Below are 8,341 nucleotides of genomic sequence, written 5' to 3' on the forward strand. Positions count from 1 at the left end.
GATGGTACTCAGAATATATCCTTGCATGGCCCGGTATCTTTTCAACCGCTTAAGGGTGCGCAATGGCCGCCTCATTCTGCTTTTCCCTTACCCTTGACAGCTGTTTTCAGGAAATCTTCCTTGTTGTGTAAAGACTCGAGGATTTCTTCTACCTTTGCGAGTTCAATCATGGATAATATAGGCCTGGATTCATCTGACTGGGCATCGACGATATCATCTCTTGCTTCACTCTTCATCGAGGCGTCAGATTTGTCGTATTGGTTAAGGGTTTTAAGCAAATTTCTCTTAACCTCTTCAAGGTATTCATTAATCATTTCATGCTTATCACCTTGTTGGACCGAAATTCTTCAGGCAATATGTTTGACTGAGTGATCAACAACTAATTTTTTTTGGGGTAGATCCGTATAATCCTGGTTTTTTGCTCGAATACTGTCGATGAGCTCTTGGCCATACGCTTCTTAGTTTTGAGATATTTTCTTATTAATTTACCCCATAAATTATTATAATATACATGATATAAATATGGAATTTTTCTTGTGGGGTATATCCTACTTCTTTGAGCCATTTATGGATCTATGGTATTGAAAACTCAATAAAAAAGTATATCTGGTCAATTTTATCCAAGTTACAAACATGGTCGGAGATGTATAACTCTGTGAGAAATGGGGAAAACTTCATCCATTCCTTGTATAAGTTGAGGTATTCATATGGTAAAATCTTTACCGTAGGTCCGTGGAATGTCCACCATCTGATATATCAATTCGGAATTGGTCGATCGAAAATTTTTGCACAAATCTTTATGAACCAAGTATGTGTCACAACCCAATTACTTAGGTCATGATGGCACCTACTATAACCCACTAGTAGGTAAGCCAACCCATCAACCCGGAACTTCAAGTAATGAGTTTGAGGGAAGAAACTAAATAAGAGTAGCGAATTATAAATATAGGCAGAAAGAATAAGCGGAAGTAAACCAAAATATGATATAAACAACTAAAGATCCCTCCCCAAACTTGAAAGTCACAAGTACAGAGCTGCTACAAAAAAAAGAGGAGTATAAGTTTCGAAAGTGGACCAAAAATATATACAACAACTGGCTAGTCTCAAAAGGCAAAAGACGGGCCATCCATACCGAAGGAGACAGGAATGATCCAAAAATGCCAATTGCTCACCCTAGTCTCTGAAGCTAATTGCAACAGGCTCAATCTATCCACGGTGGTAATTGGTGCTCGGTCCTGCATTACGAAAGTAAATGCAGAGTGTAGTATGAGTACCAAGATAGGAGGTACCCAGTAGGCATCATAGGCCAAATGAGCAAAAAAGGTAAAAACAATATGAAAAAGAGGAATAGCCTAAATAGGAGTCCAAATAAGCATCAAAAGGGAAAAGAGTACTACCTATGTAACATCTCCTAAAAATGTTGTATACGATATTTCAATTCTCGTCTAAAAATGATACAACCTCTGTAGTTTGGGCATAACTTTTTATAGGTTTGTCCAAATTGGGTGATTCAAATTTCTGAGTAACTAAAAGATCTTTACCTACAACTCTTGTGAATACCAATTTTCAAGTTTCGGAGGTTAAGTAGGTCAAATAAATTAATTGTTGTAAGACAGAATGTTGTGACGGAAAGGAGTATTTATAGAAGAAAAATCATATCTTACTGTAGGATTATCCAAATTGGTTGATTCTTGAACGACATAAAACTAGACTTCTATATATACAATTCTTATGAAGACAACAAATCCTAATAAGAAATTTATCCTATTCAAACGCAGCTCTGAAAAGGAATATTCTGTCAAAGATAACTCATTTCACCTACCATGGAAAGATCTAGATACATTTGACATCACTCATTACATAAATTGTCCTCTATTTAACATCATCCATGACATCAATATATTCCATTAAATTTTCAGATTTTTCTTTATAATTATTTTATTTATTGTTAGGTCTCTCTTTCCCACCTATAAATACCCACCTTATTTCCTCATTTTATTCATCAAGCTTTCTCAAGCAAGTCTTCTCTCTATACACTTCTTTACACATTCTCAAATATAGTTTTAATTCTTAGTAGTGAAGAAATACTATTCCGCTGATTCATATACTCCGGGTAGTACATAACATTCCGGCGGGGAGAAAAGTTAGGACTCAAGAGTGTTCATTAAGTCTTTCGGTTCCGACTAAAGCTTCGGACTCCAGGTATGTAAGGCTTCAATGAGAGTATTTCTTCCACTCTCATGCCTAAATTATTTTGATTATATGATAAATTATATTTATTTTTTTAAGCTCTACTCTAAGTTATGTGGGTGTTTATCCATGGGTTCTTTCACCCATGTAGTCCAAAAACTCTTTCAATTAAGTCTTTTGATTTCAAGTAATATTTTCTTATGGTAATTCTTATTTTTACTTAATAGTATGAATCATGGTTAAACTAATGATTATTGGTCTATTTTGATGCAACATAATTTCATATGTATGAATTGATGGTTTGCAAGTAATTCCTCTAATTATCTATTTAAAGGTTCTTGAAATTCATGGTGGGTTGTTTAAAGCATAATTTTTAATTAATGGATTTCAAAGTGTTTATGTATATTTATTTACATACATATTTGCAAGTTGAAGTGATTTGAACCCACATAGTTTTACTATGTTTTTAATAAAGTTTGACTTGAAAGCTTTGACTCCAAATAAATGTTTATGAAAGCAATATCTTTGATCAAAAAGGGAGTCTTATGAAATGAAAGAATGATAAAATGATATATGGATTCTTTATGTAATAAGGACAATTCTTGCATATTTGAATTATCAAATGTTTTAATGAGCTATTCTACCGAATATGATGTTTGAATTCTCAAGTTATATGCTATGAATATTTTGAAGTATTAAACTATTCCGTGGGATTGACTTAGCACCGAATGAGGCATTGAGGTGAGATTCGGTAAGGGAATCCTAGTAGCAACCCCTTGTCTCATTAACTATGTGCCAACATAGGAGCCTTTGTAGGCTTAGGCTAATGGATCCATAAATAGCCCTTAAAGTTAAAGTTAAAGAAATGAATGAAGTTGACGGAGTTCTACCCGGCAAGTAGTCTCCCCGGCCAACGTAGGGGGTTATGTTGGATTCCATGTAATAGCTCACATGGTCTTAAATGTCGGTTATGGTTATTTTCCACAAAATGAATATTTTAAAGGATATCCATATAATTTATTATACATGTATTACATTATGTTTCATATTACATAAATGTTATAATGTTTCCTCAATGTTTATGCATCCTTACATACTTAGTACATTCAAAGTACTAACGCATACACTTTTGCCTACATGATATCACCATGTAGGGATCGGTGCTCCTCCTCGTTCTCCTCCACGTGGCTAGTTGAGACTTCGTTTGAAGACTACTTTTGGTGAGTTCCCATGTTCCGGGAACAATACTCCTTTATATTTCTAGCTTATGATATGTTGAGATATTTTACTATGGTATTTCTTCTATTATGATTAAGGGTGAGCTAGGGACTTGTCTTAGCCCCGTTAAATCTAATAGTTAGAGGTATTGTTGGATATATGTAAGTTGAATATTTACTATTATGATTTTCGCTTCTTCATTTATCGTCATTACCTATGAAAGGCTAAAAGAATGCTAAGAGGCTTGTTTGAGGTACTTTCGTGTTCCTCATTCGCCATGTCACGTCTAGGCCCTAGGCTTGGATCATGACAACCTATGAGAACTACAACTAACTATACCCAACAGGGTCCCCATAAGTCCAGCCGGAATACTCGTGCACAAGTTAAATAAAAATCCGGACGAACCCCCATAAGCTCGTCAAGTACACAGAATAGCTACTACTACCAAGGCTAGGAACCAAGAATCTGCTATGTCAGGAGCCGAAGTACTGTAGCATTTCCAAACCCAGAATCTCCAAAAGTCAATCGATCTAGGGGTGACTTAGGGGTCGAGATCGGTACTAGGACCTAGATGTTCGCCCGAATGTTCATAGTGGCCAAGGCAGGGACTGAGTACCCGGATGCTTGCCATAATAAATCAGTACAATCGAGGTCGAGACTAGGTACCCGAATGCTCGCCGTAATACATCGATGTGGTCGAGGCCTGGACTGGGTACCCGGATGCTCGTCATACTAGCAAGTCGGTAGAGACCGGGGCTGAATACCAGGATGCTCCTCGATAATTTAAAACGGAGGCCGAGACTTGGTACCCGGATGCTTACAGATAATTTATCCCATGATGCCAAACATTCTACTTCCCAACTAAAATACAATAGTACCAAAAATCTTTTCCCAAATGAGTCAATCGATATGTCGCCAAAACTGGAATTTAAGCCAAAGTCAACCATCACAAAATCTAGTGTTACTGACGTATCACGAAAGTCACAATTATACCGATTTATGGATGAGGATATTTTTAAGAGCAAGGGTAACGCCTAACTAAGGCCAAACTACCAAGCACTAGCCCGCTACACCATTCTACAAGGATCTAAGTCCACCGGAGCGATGCTAGGGCATCTAAAGTAAGTTTAGATCCCATACTAAGACCAACATACTCCACAGTATCAACAACATGCTCATTCAACTCTCCTTATAATACTAACAAATAACGACAAGATACACATGCTTCTAAGTATCCGAAAAAACCAATAACAAGCCTAAAACATAATTTCTAATAGCTAAAATATACAATCAAACTACCCAACCCAAATTCCAACTATTTCAACATGCTTTCACATATTCCATCTCAATCTAAAGAAAGGTAAAACCATAGCCTACCTGTAGGATAAACACACGAGCTTCAAATTACTATACTGGAGCTTTTCCCTTTCGAACGACCTCAAAATGCTGTCACGCTATCAAAAATAGAATCACAACATCGATACAGTCGTTTAGACACTAATTTTATAATTTTTAGAGATGGACCAATTTCATAGTCTAAAACGGGAATTGTGGGATCCACATATGGAGTTTTGGATTTGAACCTTCAAAACAGGTTCCAAACATCACCTCGAGATCATAAATTAGATTTATAACATAATTTGGGGTGGGAAACTACGCGGGACAAGCATGCAACCAAAACTCATAAATTCTGACTAAAGAACCAAAAATGAAAGCATCAAAATCAGCTAATTCTGAAGAAACGAGACTCTTCCAACCCAAAACAATTACACTATGATGATACTTGTGAAAACCCCCACAATCTAGTCTCAAGAATCACTTAAAACAGAGTTATATTGACCAAGATACACTCTTCCAAAATTTATTAAAATTTCATTCCGAAAAAGACTAAATCAGTAAATAAAAATGCCTTTTTACCTCAAACGAAGCTTCTCCTCGCATTTCAGAGATCACCACAAGATTTCTCACAAAGTTTTCTTGAATTTAGACCCTTAAATCACAAAATTGGATTTATATAAGTCAAGAAATAACTTCTCAAAGTTTTTCAAAAAATCATTCCGAAAATGGACACTACTGCAAAAAAGATTACAATTTTTACCTGAATCGAATGCTCTAAATCAATTTTAAAGCTCTCCAATGCGTCCTCCATGAAAAATCTTACAAATTTGCCTTTTGAATCACCCAATTTGGAGTTATATAACTCAGGATAAAGGATTTTAAAGTTGGAGAAAAACCCAAAAATGCGCTACACCAGTTGCTGCCAAAATTAGATTTTGAAAAATCCAAAATCTTCGATGGGGTGCTCGAGATTCGTTCGGATTCCGATAAAAATAAACCATATATGATAACATACTAAATTCGACGTTCCAAACTCAATGGAGCATTCATAATTCCCATACGAGATCATTTTAATAGAAAGTGGGTCCTACACCCAAGAGCTATTTTAAGCCACATTCCACAACGGGCCTCGATATTAGTCCAGAAGCCCCTGAAAGTGAATGAAGGGTCGTTCTAGACCAAAATTGACATTCCAAAACTAACCGCGCTTTTAGAATTTTCATTCCAGTGCGTTTTCCAAGAATATTGATCAAAGTCAACCATAGGCTAACTTTCAAAGTTAAAAGCGCCAAATGACCCCAAACTCGTATCGATTGCCTCGATAGTCATTCCAGCGGTGCTAATAGCCTAATTTGGTCATTATGGAGTTGATGGAACCATCAGAATTTGAATTTGAGATCTCGTTGACCCAAAACTTGAAAAGTCGCAACTAAACCAACTTAGGCCTTCAAAATACCAAAGCGGACTCGGAACCTCTAAAAATTCAACCAACACTTCTTTTAGACCAAAAATCATCTCCCGAACCCAAAGGAGTCGTCAGAATTCCATTCCGAGCATTCGAACTCCAAAGGTTGATCAAAGTCAAACCTTGGCTTAAAATTCCTCAAATTCTCAACTCAAGGCCTCAAATCTTCGTTACAACTCCAAAACTGATTTCGTAAAGTCTCATAAGCCAATTTTGGAATTTTGGCATTTTGCAACTCCAGGAATTGATGAAATTTCGTTCCGAGACTTGTAGCTCTGATTAACGCCAAATACCACTTTTTCATACTTAAAACTTATGAAAACTCAAAATTTTTAAAGACTTAACTTTTAACAAGATTTTCTAAAAATCAATATTCGGTACCAATCAGAAATGGCTTGGGACAACTAAAGGAAGGGGTAAAATGGTCATTTTACAAAAATTCCAAAAATAACCTTGAGGGTCATTACAGTATACTTGTGTTTATCATTATTATAATGAAAAAACTTTGTTGAATACTTTGATATAATCCAGTATGTCAAATTAATGTTCATGTTATTAACACAAACTTGTCGTTCATTCATTGTGGATATTCCCCACTCTTCAATAGATATAATCTGTTTGATGATTACTTTGGAGAAGTTATAAACGTTCTCTTCTGTTGTGAAGTGTTGAAAGTCAACACTTCCAGTTTTTATCAATATGGTTCCATAATATGTTCGAGTCTTATATGACTCTCCTGAGAAATATAATCCCCGTACTAAATACCTTTGGAAAATCTTCCATGGGTCATCTTGTATCTGAATATCAGAGTTTTCTAAAATAAATATAATTTCTTTTGTAGATCCTTCTTTATAATTCTTGTTTTCATCGGTTTCTTTAACCATAAAAGCAAAAGTATCTTTTTGATTTTTGGATTCTAAATATATTTTTAATTGCCCATATAATAGAATATCTTCCAGACTGATCAAAGGAATATCTTCTTTTGGGGTGGATGAAGATGCTTCACCGACCTTGGAGTTTATCAAACTCATGTTTTCCAAATAGTAAGACTTGAAAATTGCTAGATGATGATGAAGATGAGCCATTTAATGACCTCTGTGAAGGGGCTGATCTTCCCCTATCTCTAGCTTGATTATTATTATTATTGCGTCCTCTGATTATAAACCACGGTAAAGGACATCACTATGAGCTAGTGATGATACAACGAAATAATGTCGTTGCCACATCCAACCATTGATATTTGTGCCTATCATCCTAGTGCTAAAATTATCAAAATTACCATGGTATTGTATTGCTTTTTATATTAATAATGTAGCAAAGAAAGAACGTGGTATTTTTAGACTGATGATAAATTATAAACCGTTAAATAAATTTTTGAAATGGATTAGGTACCCTATTTCAAATAAAACAGATTTATTATTAAGATTATATGATGCCAATATATTTTCAAAAATTGATTTAAAATTAGGCCATTGGCAAATTCAGATTTTTAAAGAGCATATTTATAGAACTATTTTTTAATGTTCCCTTTAGGAAATATGAATGGAACGTAATGCCATTTGGATTGAAAAATGCCCCGTCTGAATTTCAGAAAATTATGAATGATATCTTTAATCCTTATCTGGATTTTATCATTGTTTATATTGATGATATTTTGGTATATTCAAAGAATTTTCTCATATCAAGCATCTTGATATTTTTAAAAAGATTGTTATGCAAAATAGTTTGGTTATATCTAAACCAAAATGAGTTTGTTTCAAATAGATGCTCGATTTCTTGGACATAATATTTGTCAAGGAAAAATCACTCCTATTCAAAGATCAATTGACTTTGCTTCTAAATTTCACTATATTATAACAGGTAGGACTATGCTTCAAAGATTTTTGGGAAGCTTAAATTATATTTCTCCTTTTTATAAAAATCTACCTAGAGATTTATCCCCATTATATGAACGGTTAAAAAAGAATTATAAATCTTCTTGGACTGAAAGTCTAACTGAACTAGTTAAATTTGTTAAACAACGTGTTAAATCTTTATCTTGTTTAACACTGGCTAATCCAACTTGACCAAAAATTATAGAAACCGATGCATCAAACATTGATTATGGTGGGATATTAAAACAACTAAACC

This window comes from Solanum dulcamara, chromosome 5 (assembly GCF_947179165.1).
Source record: "Solanum dulcamara chromosome 5, daSolDulc1.2, whole genome shotgun sequence".
In the NCBI taxonomy this organism is placed as follows: Eukaryota; Viridiplantae; Streptophyta; class Magnoliopsida; order Solanales; family Solanaceae; genus Solanum; species Solanum dulcamara.